The 17,593-nt window shown below is 35.3% G+C and overlaps 1 protein-coding gene and 2 long non-coding RNA genes across 5 annotated transcripts in view; 2 read left to right on the forward strand and 1 right to left on the reverse strand.

Moving 5' to 3' along the window:
* wb (wing blister) overlaps window positions 1-17,593 on the reverse strand; it is a 256,747-nt gene that overhangs the window by 179,563 nt on the left and 59,591 nt on the right. The window lies entirely within an intron of this gene.
* Window positions 1-17,593, forward strand: part of LOC143260781 (uncharacterized) — a 59,365-nt gene that overhangs the window by 25,978 nt on the left and 15,794 nt on the right. The gene's annotated exons all lie outside the window — the stretch shown is intronic.
* LOC143260750 (uncharacterized) lies at window positions 4,533-8,920 on the forward strand. The gene is made up of 2 exons (XR_013035049.1): window positions 4,533-7,766; window positions 8,637-8,920. It is a non-coding gene; the product is annotated as an uncharacterized LOC143260750 (long non-coding RNA).

A 17,593-nucleotide genomic window follows, 5' to 3' on the forward strand; every position in this document is an offset into this window, starting at 1 on the left:
TATTTCGGAACTCTTTTCTGTCGTAATAAATGCATTGAGTTGAGGATCTTATTAATACTAGACATTCAAGATAATTAAATATTAGGTATTAAGGTACTACGAAATATGTATTCATTGTTTAAAGATTCATATATCGGTTATTGCAAAGAATTGCCCTACTTAACGTTAAATCTATATTCGTCATAGAAGTAAAAAAAATCCAGTTTATCTGAATATCGTACATATCTTCTTAATAATAATTGTTTCAATAATGTAATTTATTCAATCATTTCCCATTTACCCAACTATGAAACGTGCTTATAACTTTTGCAATCGTAAAATAAAAAGCTGCTTATATATGATCGTGGTAAATTTAGTATTAAAGCATCGCGTACAGCTTTAAAATACATCTTTAATACAGAACACACTAAGAAAGCATAAAACAAGCATTCAAATTGTTTAATATCTCCGAAGTGTACGTCACCATTTATTGCAAAGACCGTAAACGGTATCTGGCGTCCAACGGCATTCCATGATCTAGCAGCAAGGGCCCTGATCGCTCATAATTGTGTTCAATTTGTACACAAAATATGCGCAACATGAAATCTGCGCAACGAGCGTTTCTGTCAGAGTGAAGTCGCTCGTAAGGGTTCAAGGGTTAAGGGACAATGATTTCGCGGTGCCTACGATGTTTATAGAGCCATGAAATACGACAGACATCATCATAATTCACCAAACGCGAATCTCCTCCGCTCGGGGAACGTTTCGCGTGTGTCGCTCTACTGCAATATTTCCCCGTTGTCTAGGTATCACTGATGGCGCGCACACAGAACGCCTACGGTGTTCTACGGTTGGCTCGTTTCAGTATGTAATGGCGAAAAGGAAGATAGAGCACAGCGATACCCCGTGGTTATAGCTCATAGATACTCCACGGTTTGTCGGATATCCCGCGGAGTCCAGTGGATTTCCGGCCCGATAATTAATTCGAGGCGTGCAGAACACGCGCACAGCAGCGCCCAGAGATCGTTCGCGAGCCATTCGACTCCGCGATCTTAGGCGAACAAATGACAATGATCGATGCGAGTGCACTGGTTATATGGACGAGCGAGATGGACATCTCAACTTGATCGAATTAACTTCGGGATTCTGCCTGGTTTTTACAAAATGCGAAATGTTTTTCTCTGATTGGCAGCCGAACGTGAACGGAATTCATTCGATAGAAACATATGTTCCATTCAATGAGTCAAGTGTAAATTAAATATACCCTTTGAGATACATTTGAGAATCGATTTAAAAGAAATTCAGTTGAACAAAGCATACGTATCTCGCTTTAATAATTCCATTAGAAATTAACAATTTTTAATTGCGAACTATTAATATTGAGTGCAATGAGGAAATTAACTCTGATATCAGTAAACTGACAATTTGGAGATATATAGATGAATATTGATAGTAAAAATTTTAATGGATGTAATTGTGATAGCTATAAATATTCTACGGTTCTTTATGCAAAATAAAACTTATCTTCATCAACTTCAATAATGATAAGTTAAGTAAGAATTTCTTTCTTTATTTAATAATAATTCAGTGAGTTGAATATAATACACAGATGTCCTTAAATTCTTTTAATATTATCATTGTTTAAAATTTCACCTACCCATTTTTATTATAAATTACATAAAATTCGCAATATAGCCATAACGAATCAAAACTACGACTGCCATCACTAATAAAAAAGTATGGCTGTCGTCGCTAGTGTAACTATTAAAAAATGACGTATACATATAAACAAATATCCTAAAAACAAACCTATAGAATTATGAAATGGGACAAATAATTAACCCTTTGTCCGTATACCGCGCACCATTCTCAATTTTACTTTGCCAGTAAAAATAAAGTTGCAGACAGGAAGTTAACACCTTTTTTACCGATACGTTGTATTATATAATTTACCGAATTAATTTTGTGATGAGTATAGCAAAAATCGAGAAATAATTCACAGTAACTTCTCCCTAATTGACCCTCAGCTTGGAAACAAAAATGGACAATTTGGGAAGAGAAGATATGATTATTCGAGTCTTTGTTTATTAAATGAGTCGCAAGGCTCGAATAATCATACCTTCTCTTCCTAAATTGTTCAATTTTGTTTCCAAGCTGAGGGTCAATTAGGGAGAATTTACTGTATATAGAAAACATAGAGCATAGGAAATAATTTTTATTAAAAATGATTAAAATGTGTCCTTTAACCTCTTTGGTAAAAATACAAAATATTAAAATCATTTTGTAATATTTAATATTATATAATAATATAATAATATAATATAATAATGAATAATATAATAAAATATAATAATATTATATAATAATAAATAATATAATAAAATATAATAATATAATAATATTATGTAATAATAAATATTAAAATGATTAAAAGCTCTTTGTCAACATCTAGGGTAGAAATAGCGTTTAAATATGAAAGAGTCGATCCATACGAAGGGTCGCACGAATGTCGATTTAGCCAGTCGCGCCGGTCAAAATGGCAACCACCGGAGGACCTCGCATTAACAAGGGCGCTCTCGGAGATGTTTCGGCTAGTTAGAGGAATCGGGTGGCGTATCTACATGGGCACGGCTATCGACGGAGCAAAAGGATCGGATAATTGAAGCCCGCTTCCTCGGGACTCGGATCGAGCTTGTTCCGGGCGAAGTCCTTAGAAGGAAACGGACCCCGCTGGTATCGCGGACATGCGATCTGTCTTTATGGTCCGAAAGTGGGCGTCGGTCTGGCCGCACAATGCAGGCGTAACGACGACACAACGAGGACAACGACAACGGCAAAAGACGGCCCCGACGAGAGAACCAGGGACTCCCATCTTCTTCTTGTTCAGCCGACGAAACACCGTGACGCCTGTCGACCCGGTGACAGCGGTCACGTCCTCGGTAGTAGTCGCTGCGTGCTACCAATGCTTCCGACAAATTATTTAAACAACCAGCCGATCCCTCCCTTTCTCTTGTTTATTCAAATATTCTCCGCGTCAACCATCGATCAAAATTGTTTTACCGAATGTATTGTGAACGTTCTCTCTTTCTTAAATTATTCACTCGATGACTCGTGAGTTATGTAGTTTCACGTAGGTACACTCGCTGCTTGACACTGAGCCTACCGAGCACTAAAAGTGACAGACGTGTGTTACTTCATGACGATGACAAGACTATTCATTTAGACCAACCGCCTTTTTAGCATACGGTGCGGTTTCCTACAACGAATGTTACAGCGAACAGTTTTTCTCATTAAATCGAAATGCTACAACGAACGCGGGGAAGTACAACAAAAATAGAATTGACGACACCTCTTCTTCTTCTTTTTTTACAATTTTTTATGAATCTATGTATATGTCCAATGTATAAAATTTAGACATCATAAATTAAATTTATAGTATGTATATTTGTGTGTTCTTATATTTTTTCATTTAGTATTTAATTTATTCTATTCTATGTAAAATCATTGTGTTCAGTAATAATTGTGTTGTACATCATATATTCGAGGTACATTATATACAAACGAGGTTCTAGGGCGAATTAGTTGTAGGATACCCCACTGTAGTGTCTGCTTGGATTAAGAAATTTATTCAGACATTTTCTATGAAAGAAACTTCAGAATTTCAATAACTTTAAAATACATTAATATGTAAATCTGGTCATTTTGACCGACAGTAAAATAAATGTTTCTATTAGTATAAATTTTTCCTATTAATAAATTTTATGATCACACGATTGTTGATTAAAAAGCGTATCCCTATTTGCATATACAAAAATCTTTTGTTTTATGTATCTGAAATTAGGTGAATGAGCATTTGTAATGCTTACGCTCATATTTGTTTATGCTTACATGTGAGGCCTTGGTTTATGTATCGCCGAATTATTTTAAATATTGTGGCAATCGATTCATGGAAATTTTTCCTTCAATGTTATCTGAAGATCATCGTGTAGCAGGTCGTTGAATTCGCCACATCGTCGCCTACAATGCTATGAAGTTAAAATCATCTAGTTTCATTTAAAGATATAACGGTGACCTTGTTTTTTAATCGAAAATCAATTTATTTTTAAATTTAAACAAGTGTCGGTTAAATACTAATTAACTTTGATAGGAAACATTTTTTTGTCAGACCATCAGAACGGATTGAAGAATCGTGGGGACTAATTTGTGACTCACCCTGTAGATCACGTATACATATTATACATTCTTCGTACATGATCGTACATTTCTAGAGCATGTGTGTATATGTATACAATGCATTCTTTCTACATGATCATACTACTCACTACTCGAGCACATATACATGTATACATTTTTCGGAGCGAAAGGGTTAATAATCAAAACAACTTTCTAAAATCATTATAATTAAAAGTTTAGTCAAAATAAATTGATTTGTATCAGATTACGATGACAATTAAAATGCTTTATAAGTTTGCTGTATGATATATTTCATAGAATACTTTGATCGTTTCTCGTTTCTAGAAGCTTGATGCTGATAACAAGTTGGCACTGTTGCCTTTATTTTTAGAATTTGCTGGCAGTTTATTCTAGATTTCTTTACTTTGAAAGTTGACGTGGCTGTCAGGTAGGATCTAAACGTGCGATCTCTATCGACCTGAGAGTGAACCGAGCCTTGGCGTTATTACGATGAAGAAAGGTCGCGTCAAGTATGGCCCTCGACGTGTTCTCTTGCAGGGTTATCCCATCGAGCCTACTATTTGCACGAGACAACCCTATTCAGGATAAACACGGTACCCCTTGAACCGAGAAGACCGGTTCGAGGCAGATTTTTCATACTTTCTTAGGAGTTTATCGAATTATTTCATTGGTTATCGAAGCTTGCCGAATTTAAATCACATATCTGTAGAATTAAATAATAGATAGTGTATTTATGATGTTCGATTAGTAGTTGTGATAAAATATAAAAAGTAAACATTCTAAATAAAAGAGAACTGAGAAATACTGGAATTTAACAGTATTTATTTGCATACTCTAAAGCTTCATTTAACAAAATTGAAAACAAAGCTTATATACTGACACACGACATAAACCTTCTTGATTTATTAAAAATTCAGGAGGTTTACTATTCCACAGAGATTGGATACTTCATTAAACAATGAAACGAACGTTAGACAATTATAAATACGGATTACGTAAGATTTGCAGAAAAGAGATCTTAAGATACTATTAGTAAAATCTGATAATAAATAGTACACTTATAACTAGAGTGCGATTCTTTATGCAAAATGAAAATTGTTTACAACCATTGCAATAAACAGAAATTAAATAGAAATTTCTTTCCTCCCTTAAGGATTTTAATGAGCTCAAACAAATATATTAACATTCGTAAACGCTTACATCTACTCATTTCTGTCATAAATGCAAAATTATTTTAAATTTAATCAAATTGTCAATCAATTTAAATAAATTTGATTCTTCTATAAATTACATAAGTATTGTAGACATTAATAAATAAATTTATAGCTCCAGTATGTTAGTAAAATTCGACAAAAATTTAATGTTAAATTCGGTGGCTGGCGAAGGCATAATTTAAAAATCTGTTATCCGAATGTGCGTGCTATGGAACGTATTTTTAGACCCGTCGAGTATGCGATCAAACAAATAGTCGTAGTATTAAAACCGTTGCCAGCCGCAGCAGGAAAGTCCAATACCCTTGTAACTTGAAAACGTCAACCTTGACTTTCGAGTATACTCTTTGCGTCTACACGACCTACCCCATGACGAGGCACGCAACGTTGGTAGTTGGTGTTGGTAGTTGGTAGCTCGTCGAAGCAGATGAACACGTGCAGCCAGTATAAATATTTAGCCTTTGGAACGTTTGCTCGTCCTGCTGTTTCTACTTTCTTTCTTTCTCTCTCTCTCCCTCTCTTTCTCTCTCATCGGCTCCTTTTTGTAAATAAGTCCGCTGCGAGCTATCTTCCATCGCGTCTGCGAGTCATAGAACGATCAACCCCTCGCTTTTCTAATATCGCATCGCTTCACTAACGTTTCTGAAAAATTACATTCTCGAAGATTCTTTTACTCGAAAATTTCCGCATGTATTTCACGAATATAACATTATTACAATCCCAAAATATCACACAAACTAGAAACAGCTTGGTTAAGGAAATTGAAACTAGAAACTAACGTTCATTACTTAATTCTTTCGCGTGTTACAAATTACAAGTTTTGGTAAAACTTAGTCTGTTCGAATACGTCACGGTGCAAAGTTTCGTTGGATAAAGTTTCAAAATTGCCAAGGTTCCACAAACTTTCTAAAGTTCATAAGATCTTTCTAAAGTCAAAGTATCGAAAGTTTTAAATGTTTCCCGAATTTATAAATTTTACGAAGTTTCCAAAGCTCCCAAAGATTCCGAATTTGACAAAGTTTCCAGGAATAGCGTCCACTTCATACATACATACATATACAGTGACTCCCATTAATATCCGGACACTTTTTAAAACGCAATGACTTTTTTAAAACTAGAATAAACACTTTGAATTTTTTTTAGATGATAGAGGGACTAGTATACTAGACAATGACTAAACTACTTTGTTACAATTTTGCTACTACTTGGAATGACAAAACAAAATAAAAGTCTCACATTTTTTAACTTTTTTATCTGAGCCTATAACGAAAATTTAAAAAATGCGTTTTGTAGATACATGCATGCTGAAAATTTCATCGAAATCGATTAACGCGAAGTCAAGTTACAAGCGTCAAAAGATTGCAAAAACTGCAAATTTCTCACACTTATTGGTCGAAAATGTCAAAAATCGGGACAAGACTGCGATTTTTGTGATATTTAATTGTTTACAGCTCATACGAAGATCAACCGATGTCGATACATTTTTTAACATGCATATAACTTACCGAAATTTGCAAAATACATCTTTTAAATTTTCATTATAGACTCAGATGAAAAAGTTAAAAAACGAGAATCTTATATTTTCTTTTATCATTCTAAGCAATAGCAACATTTAAAAAAAACATTCTAGTTATGGTCTAGTAGACTGGTCGCACTATCTTCTAAAAAAGAATTAAAGTTGTTCAATCCAATCATAAAAAAGTTATTACATTTTGAAAAGTGTCCGAATATTAACGGGAACCACTGTATACATATAATCAACGCGACATTTAACGTGTTAAGAAAAAAGCGAAAACTGAAACTGTAACGCTATTCGATTCCTCAACGGTTTAAATCCTATATAATCAAACATTCAGTTACAAGATTTTTACGAAATTTGTAAAATGCGAAACTCAAGAAATCTACACAGAATTCTACGACGATCCGACATAGACAATTTTTCTTTCACTTTCCACTGTTGTGGAACTGCTTTTCTTGCACGAGAAAGCAAAAAGAGCTTATTGACTGTGAATTTTGATCGACTCCTTTCAAAATTCTATAAAAAGAATCGCGACGTTTTTGGCTGGCTAGAGTCCCCGGCAAGGCTCGACGACGGAAGGGGAAGAAAAAAAGAGTCGTGTTCTCGACGGACGCAGAACGGCTTCGTGGAAAAATGAAAAGTGGTCACAGCCGCAAAAGTCACGCTCGATCTCGCTGGGAGCATCCGAGGAGCATGATTTTTTTGCCGGAGCAACAGGAACAGCGGCGGAGTTCTGGTAACAGAGTCGATCACGTGAAGCGCGCGCGATCGCGATCCAGCAGAACGATCCCACGATCGCCGAGCGACGACTAGCCGCCTCCTTCCGAGAGCACGGACGCTATCCACAGCCTTGTAAGGATGCGGTCGGTATTAGCATCGAATGACAGAAATCGCTTTATAGTGGAACCTCGCCGGACGAAGAAAGTCGGTAATGACCAGGCCAGCACATGCCACGGGTCGGCGATGAGCTGTGCTTTGGCAATTCCCGGCCGAATCGGGGTCAGTTTTGCTGTTTTGCAACCTGATTCAGCCTCAGCGTTGCGGTCCACGAGGCATGCGAGCGGTTTCCTCGTCAAAACTGATGTTTTCTTCCGAAGACGATATTAAGTCGTCCCATATTGTCCCAGCCGCTTACTTCTCCTATTTTATTTAACACATTAAGTACAGCATCTGTCACATATGGGCGACGCTAATGTTAAATTAGCCTCTAAAATCTATTTCTATTGTAATATATTCGAACAAACTGAATTTAACTAGAATCTTTAGAATGCAAAAGAATTCGAATACCATCTACTATGATACATTTTTTATGATAGATTTTTTGGGGTTGATTTTTGGCACTTCACGTGTTAACCCTCAAGGTTCTTCGCGGGACAGATTTCTATCCACCCGTAACGTCTGTCTTCATAATTCCGACGCTATTGCTGCTTTGTAATTCGACTAAATAAATAAAATATATAATTACAATCGAGTGTATAATAAATATTATATTATACAAATATTATACATGGGGTAGAAATCTACCGCAAAAGTCCTTGAGGGTTAATATGATACAATTTTTACGTAATTAGAACGTGTAAGCTATTGTTAAATTGATTTTGATTTATTTCAGTAATTTATACGTGTACCTGACGAATTTTCAAACTCGATTTTCCCAAAAATGAAGTTCCGTATGAAAAAAATTTATTCTATCGTTGTACATTTTTCATCTTTTTTATTTCCTTTTTTTGTAGGTTATTGAGCATTCCTTGGAGATTTAGATGGCTACGTACGGTGTCTAGCAACGATTAAAACTCGTTGAGTTTTTTTATTCCAGTGAAAAATTGATTATTAAAGCTTAGAGAAAATCAGAGTATCTCTTACCTATAACATGATTCGAAACCTAATCGCCTGGTTTGAAAGAACTAGATCAGTCGGCGATCTTCCTGGGAATGTTGTTTTTTCACATAATACTGCAAAATGTTCACTAATAATATTTCCAAATAAAATAATAAAATAATAACAAATTTAAAAAACAGGTGCCTGTGAAAGTTATTTTTGTTTTATATCTTACAGTCATTCGGTTGCATATATTCGACTTTTCAGTTTTATGCGAGGAATCACTCTCTTGCCGGTCTTGTCACGAATATCTCGAACACCCTGTATATCGGTGATATCGGATAGCTTGGATTAAGCAGAATTTTATGATGGTGTGTTGAAGAAACGAAATTAACCAGGATTTCTGCAGCGCTCAAATAATTAATATCGCGGCAGGCTTGCACCGCCCGGTTGCACTCTCACGAATCCTGCATCCGAGAATTACCGGTGCATTATCATCAGATTTTTTGCTCGTTCCGTCTGAAGCTTCCTCACGGACGTGCTCGTGCCGTCGGAAAATAGAGTTTCGTTGTGTTCGTACAAGCAGTATGTGGCCTACACCGAGAATAGAGTGCGCAATTTACTTTAGCGTTATATCATCTGCTTGCGCGCGCGCGCTCGCACGAACCACAGCAGATAACAAAAATACCGAAGCATCTAAAACGAATGAATGGCCGGAGTGATGCGGCAGTTTGTCTTCCTTTGTATGCTACCAATGAAATTGCAAGCGCCCGGCAAAAACGAATGCTGGATACCGATGAACCCGCAACCCCTGTGTATTCATTCAATAATGCACGCTGTCGTAAACGGATTGAGTCGTCACGAATCCTCCGACCGGATACCATCGATACCAGAAAACTATTTACTTGCGATCGTGGTTAAAAATCTGAAAAACTAGATTTCGTATTTTTAACCTTTGTCAGATTAATATTTGGTTAACGTGTGTCGTATTAAATATTTTTAAATGATAACTTTTTCATATGCTTTACATTAATATTTTAACACCTCGATGATTTAATGTTTTAATCATTTTGTACTCCAGTAACGCAACGATGAGAGATTCAATATTTTAACAATTCAGTATACTTTAATATTTAAACGGTTCAATATTTAGTATTCATTATTATATTCATATTTATATTCATTATTTATTTATTTTAACAATTCAATATTTAAACGATTCAATATTGTAACAATTCAGTACTTTAATACTTCAATGACGTTATATATAAGGAATTTACAATATTAATACTTTAATATTAATAATTAATAATTCAGTATTTTTACGAATCAATAACGTGTTAAACTAATTTAATCAGTTAATATAGATATATTTTTGAATAATATCTATTAATATACAGATATGTAGATTTATTTTTGAACAATATCTATTAATATTGTTCTGCAACAAGTACTATTATTTGCTGCAACTAGTTTGCGGATCTATGCGTTTATGGTAGGCAAGTATGGACTGTTACAAAATGACAGAGTGATGAAAACATTCAGAAAACGTTTGAATTGTGTGAAACAATCTCCTGTTGATACTAAAGAGAGACCGCAGTGCCTCGTGGGTGATAATACTCGATCTCGCGGCACGGTTAACCTTTTGCACTGGAAAGTCGAACAGTGCGCTTGCAAATATTTTATTTCAGAAACTCTCATGTGTCGAACTACGACGTGAACATTACCGATGTTCCACATGCACACACCAAGCAATGTTCGTATCATTCTATCAGCTTGTTACAACGATTCTACGGCAGTTCAGATTTACGAAGAAAGTTCACGTTCGCAGATTCAACGAAAAATCATTACACTAAATACGAATCATTACATTAAATTACAGTTTCCTCAAAAATTCAAAATATTTCGATCTGAAAAATAGATCACACGTCAAAGACTTAAGTACTGGAAGGAAAATAATATGTACCGTTTAAACTGCGGATTTATGCATTGATGAGAAAAATAACACGAATGGTTGAAAGATATTAAAAATGTTGATACATTATTTTCAACTTATTAAAATGATTAAAGAAAGAATGAAAGTTATATCTGACTCATGTATCCTGCAATCGATGGAGACAATTTTTATTTTACATAAATATAGGAAATATAGTAATGTTCTACCCTTGTACAAATAATTAAATTAGTTTTCAGCAAATTTAAAAATACGATGCTTGAGCTTGATGCTGAACAGTTCGTTACAAGCATCGCACATCTCTGAGTTTTGTATGTCGCACACAAAAAAATCGAACGGATTTTGTATATATCATTTTTTAAAATTAAAATACCCGTAGCATCACAGCTGGAAAATTTTGATATAAATATCGTGACAATATTTTCGTTGATATTTAAAGAAACGCTGTGAATTATCGGCCGTCTCAAAATGACTGGTTTCTGATTTCTTCTTGTATAATTTTATTATAAAGTCCAAAAATATTACCTTAAGAAATTTTTGAATGAACTTATTGATCCAAGCAGACGTTGCAATAAAAATTGTATAAAATCTGAATGAATACAATCTTGGCATTATTATAAAATGTGATCTACCAGCCGCGTTTAATATTCGGTAGTTGTAGCGTAAAAGGATTGAGAAAGCTATTAAAGAAATTCTTTATTCGTCAATCGTAGACTTGCAATTGAAAATCGGTGTTCGTTGTCGCAGAAGAAAATACAGTAAATTCTCCCTAATTTTCCTTCAGCTTGTAAACAAAAATGGACAATTTGGGAAGAGGAGATACGATTATGCGAGGCTTGCCCCTCGTTTTTATAATTGTCTCCTCTTCCCAAATCGTCAATTTTGGTTTACAAGCTGAAAGAAAATTAGGGTGAATTTACCGTAATGTTGGATCAATTTTTAATGTTGTTCTTCGTTTTGAATCGAAAGGTTTGCGATCTCCGACTGTGTCCTTTGGCTGGCCGCTTCGTTACACGACAGTACAAATAGTAGCGGTGGTAAACGATTGTACGGCACTTATTGTTGGTAACACGCGTGAAACAGCGAAACGTTCACGTGAGACCGGGTGGACACGCGTTCCGCGCCGCGCAGGTACATGCTTTACGAGCGAAGGTGTTGCTCCTTAAGATCCTGTCGCGGATAACAACGCGACGTGAGATCTGTTTACGATACAAGGCCTCTCTAGTTCCTCTGCCGCCCTTTGCTTCTTCTCTTCTTCATTGTACGGGCTCGCGGGACGAGATTCGTGGAACAACGTTTCTCATGCGCGGTGCCTGCATCTTTTCAGACATCGTTACAGTACTATGGAAACTGACTATGCTCTAACTATACTGAGTATACTGACTATACTCACTATACAATTCTACAACTTCGTTGGAAATGATCATCTATTATTTACTAAATTGTTAATCGAGTCGTTTATTAAATCATTAAATTATTGAATCTTAAGTGTATTACGTTATCGGTCCATTGAATTATGAAATTCTAAAATTATTGATTTATTAGATTAGCGAATCATTAAATGAGACCAAAATAATATTCTTTATGGTACATTAAATTGTTGAAGTACTAAATTGTCTATTTAATACATTCTTAAATGAATAAGTCATAGAATCACTGAAATATTTGATTGTACAACTATTCACTAAACTAGCGAAATATTAAATTATTGATTTATTTATTTCTTCAATTATTAAAGCATTTACTTATTAACATATTGCATGAATAGATATTACTTTATCAATCCATTAAACTAAGAAAGTAAATTAATACTGATCCCAAATGCTATTGTATCTATAATTCGTTGAATTAACTTCCTCGATTATAAAAGTATTAATCGGTTAAAGCATTCCGTTACAAAATTATTTATTTTATTCAATTCTGTATACATTAAAATGTGGACACAACTGTAACGAAATGGACGAAGATTGTAAATTACGAAATCGAATAAGAGGGAAACGACTGGAAACGATATAGCACACCGCAAGATCTCGTAACCTTATATTCGAGCAGAAATCCTGGCCGTCGTCGTCGAATCTGACGTCCAGCCGACATGAGCCTCATAATCGGATTATGTCGTCTCGTGTTACCTTAAATCCATCTTGCAATTAATACGTCCATCTTCTATTTGGTAACACGACACCGTCCTAAGTCCGGTTGTTTCACGGGTGTACAGTAGTGTACACGCATGTACGCGTCCATCGAATCGAGACATGGTAGCCCGCAATATCAGGTCCCATCAAAATGATCCGCGTGCCCAGTAAATCGTACATAATCGATGCTCCAATAACAATTATCCGTATTACCGACAATTGTTGCACCGAATACGCCGATATTGGTAACTATAAAAACGAGCCGCAAGGCTCGCATAATCGTATCTCCTCTTCCAAAATAATCCATTTTCGTGCATCCATTTTTGTTAATTAGGGAGAATTTACTGTACCTAAGAATGATACAACTTACAAAGTTTCTCTGCGCCTCAAACGTGATGCTACATTTTATATTCAATATGTGCGGCTCGATTAGGCAACGTAGACGGTGTATAATGCAAGGTTATATCCTGTAAGGTAATAATCGTTGTAATGCAAGGTCTCAAGCGAGGTGTAAAATTCAACGAAATTTCGACATCGGCGCCGACACATCAATACGAATAGAAAGTGTTGCAGTTTGTATTTCACTGTTTGCTTCGAAACAATAGAAACTGGAAGCTGTAGAAAGTCGAGGGCAAGGTGGACAGAATGACGGTTTCGTCGCGTTTCTCACGAACGAAGGTGTCGTTTGTCCCTTTATGGGTGCAATGGGAGACCGTAAGTTCCCGTTTACCGGAGAGGCTAAGGGGCACGACTAATAAATTGGCATTGTGCGCTATCTGGCATGGACCGTAAATGGGGTGCACCGTGCACGAAGTTGCAGCGGCAAGAAAGTTTGCCGACGCGACGGTTCCTGGAGCCATCAACTGACCCCCTTTGCGTCCTCGGGACTTGTTTCTCGGTCTCGGAAGTATTTTGTGGCGCGTAATAGTCTAACAATGTTACAAAATTAATCTTTTGTTAATCCGACGTCAAGATTCTATTAACACGTTTGCTGCCAATACAATACCACCCAAAAGTATTTGGATTCTAAAAGAGGTATTCAATCAACATATCCATTGCGATTATTATATTTATTTGAATGTACAAGGTGTCCCAAAATTATAGTACTTTCGAGAAATGAGAGGTTCCTGAGGTCATTTGAAATAACTTTTTCCTTAGCGAAAATGCAATCCGCGGCTTTGTTTGCGAGTTATTTACGAAAACCAGTGATCAATGAGAGGCGAGTCAACGAGTAGTCGAAGCCCAGATCCGCTTATTGGCTCGGCTGCCTAGCGCTAGGCGAGCTCGCCTCTCATTGGTCACTATTTTGCGCCAATGACTCGTAAACGAAGCCACGGATTGCATTTTCAGTAAGGAAAAAGTTACTTCAAATCATCTCACGAACCCCTCATTTCCTCTATTTCCGGAAGTACCATAATTTTAGGATACCCTACATTGTAGCAGAACTGGGAATTATATTATAATACAATTAAATCAACTAATTTACCAGAGAGATTCACAGATTAAAATTGCTTATTAATTATCTTAATAATGTTAAAAATTATTGTCCTTAATGTCATCATAATTATTGCTAGTCTATTTAAAGTTCCTGTTTTGTTGTACCCTTTTGTTGCCATTAAAGTGCTTGTTTCATGATCATCTAATATTTAGAATATAAAGATAATAAATGTAAAAAACATAGGCGATTAATATCAAATAATAAAAATCACATTTAATGTTATAATATTGTAAATAGAAACTCGTATAACTTGACACAGATGAAATCGAATGTTTTAAACAGGAAAGAATCATTTCAATTATGTTTCCGATTTATTTACTGAAAGAAACGCTGGGAAAGAATATAATATAGGCATTTTTTAACGATGAAAAAAAACGAGTAATGCGAATGTCTGTTACATCTGCTATCTTTGTTTTCAATCATCTGCTCCCCAATAATAATAATATTTCAAAATCTACGAGTCATAATAGACTTTGATTTCGTCTCTCAGTAAGGGATGATTTCTTTGACGGGAACGGAATTTCATTATCTGGTTTAGGAAACCTTTTCGAAGGGGCGGAAAATTGAATTTTACACTGCCTGACAGGATTAACTATCGATTCGGCGATAGAAATTGCTCTGGAAGTTACATGAAGGTAATCTTAAAAATTTTAGAAATGTTTTTATAATTTTAAAGTTAGATACTTCAGTATGCGATTCTTACAAATAAAGTTCAATAAAATCAAGAGGGATGAGCGTGGGGTTATTTTATCATAAAATGATATAATGAGTGTAATTAAATAATGTGAGAGAAGTTGGAGTCGATGCATTAACCCTCGCACGTCGGACCATTTTAACAACCATACAATTGACGATGATCCTAATAATTCTCGGTTTTATTCTAATTAAACATTAATGTCTCAAAACATATTTGTGAAGATTCTTAGATTCTTCTTGTAGATCTATTATTTTTTCTGTTGTCTCCAGTGTAACAACAATTTATTTTATTTTATTTGTGTAAATTGAGCAATTAGGTGACCATTAAAAGCACACTGGGTTAAAATGACTCGGTAATCACAGACAAAAGGTTAAATGAACGAATGATGAATAAATGTGAGACACGATTGAAACTGTCACGCGTCAGAATTGTGTGCGTGAGATCGTTATTGAGATTTATGTTAATTTCTTAATGTTGTTTCCAATGATAAAATATTATTATCAACGTAAAGATCCGCAGTCTAGTGACTACAGAAAATCCCCGAAGCGAAAAGGATTAATAGCCGTCAAACGAAACATCTGAAATATTTTTTTTCCAATTGCTCAATTACGAACGATTACGCGCCAAGGCAAGGGGCTAAAATTTGAAGTCGCTCCAACGAGCCGAGACGTAACGCGCGAAATCTTCGCCGCGGAAGATTGATAGCGTTAAGTGAGAGCCAGAATTCGGTGGCCGTTTCGACGGAAGTGTATATCGGATCGTGCACTTCCTAGTCGTCTCGGTTCCAGACTAATTCCACCAGCACAGCCGTCAGGACCTCCAGTTAGGCGCACACTAGTCAGACGGCCACGGTTGACGCACGAGCGCGAATCACTTTTAGCAATCGTGTCGGTCGCGAAACGAGGTCCAAGCCAAGATCAGGTTGGCAGAAGACCAGGACGAGGAATCCCAGTGGCAGACCGCGCGGTGTCCGCTCGTTGATTTTCTGCAGACGAGTTTCAGACGTTTCCCGATCCCTATGAGACATCTTTGAACCCCCGGATGACGAAGCTTGGGTCATTTTTATCCGCTGTTACAAACTGTTCATCGATGTTGTAAATTTCTAATAGCTAATTCAAATCGTTAGCTATTTTTATTGTGTCTAATAAGAACGTTCCGACGCAATTCAAACAATTTTAAACCAGAGTTGTGCTAATTCAATTACATTGGAATTCAATTTTGCAATTACACTACGTTTCAATTACATAGTAATTCAACTACATTGTAATTTATTTAAATAATTAAAATCTTTTAATCAATTCAGTTGCTAATTATTTTCATCACGAGTGTCATTCAAATACAATGAAATTGAAATAAAGTTACTCCAATCACAGTCCAGAATTTTGAAGTAAGATACATTTTTAGGTTTTTCTTTTGTATATTCACTTCCGTGTCTATTGTATTTTCTACGTATTTTGATCTTTGTTATTTATTATCTGCTTAATTCGTAATTTTAATTCAATTACATCGGAATTCGTAATATTAATTCAATTATATCGTAATTCGTAATATTAATTTAATTACATCGTAATTAGGAATTAATGTAACTTAATTGCTTAGTATTTTGTAATTGTATACTCCAATAGCAATTACGAATTACATTGTAATTTAATTGAATGAAGATCTGAATTACGAAATACAATGTGATTGAATTACTTTGTAATTGGAAGTCCCTGAGTAATTCAGTTGTAAGTCAACAAAACCGTGTTTCAAACACGTTCAAACGTCTTAAACAGCTGCACATCATATGCACAACATGAGTAGACAAGGACATATATATTTACAAACTTTCCTATCTCTTGCTTGTCACCACAATTCCCCACATTTTACCGTAGCACGATATTTACCGAACCTACATTTACGGAAATACAAACACTATTTACATTTAAGCATTTCTTACATCCAGGTTGAAGAAATACAAATAGTCGATTTTCAAACAATCAACATCACGAACACTCCAACTACTTGTAACGTACGGAATATGTTATTCTATTACATTAAAACTATTTGTTACCAAAACAGTATCAAACTTAAATTGATAGAATAAAGCAAAATTTAAATAAAACGCATAAAACATCACGATCGCAACGTTACGCCATGACAAAAAGGATCATCGTTGATCTCAAAGAAGTAGGTACAAAAATATGTAAAATAAATCAACCTTGAACTTGAGTCCCCTCTGTAATCTTCCTCTCTAAGGAAGCAGAAAACAACTGCGGGCGATTATAGGGGAAAACTTGTGCAAATAGATGGTTTAGTCGATCAATTGTTTCTTTTAAGCGATAATGATTTTTTTCAAGGAAGGCAAAAGCTGCTTATGAAGCTAAATAAAAATGTAGTTTCTGATTAAAGGTTTATAAACAATCTTTGAGTGCACAATACTTTTTACACCCTTGTGTATTGCTTGAATGTTCAATTGCGAAGTGTATCGGAAAAGGTAAAAATGTAATTTTCATTAATACAAACATTTAGATTTATCGTCCTAATTGAATTTATCATAAACAAAACGGTTTATAATTTGTATTTATGAAATAATTGATTAAAAGAATGTT

This window comes from Megalopta genalis, chromosome 19 (genome assembly GCF_051020955.1).
Source record: "Megalopta genalis isolate 19385.01 chromosome 19, iyMegGena1_principal, whole genome shotgun sequence".
Taxonomy (NCBI): domain Eukaryota; kingdom Metazoa; phylum Arthropoda; class Insecta; order Hymenoptera; family Halictidae; genus Megalopta; species Megalopta genalis.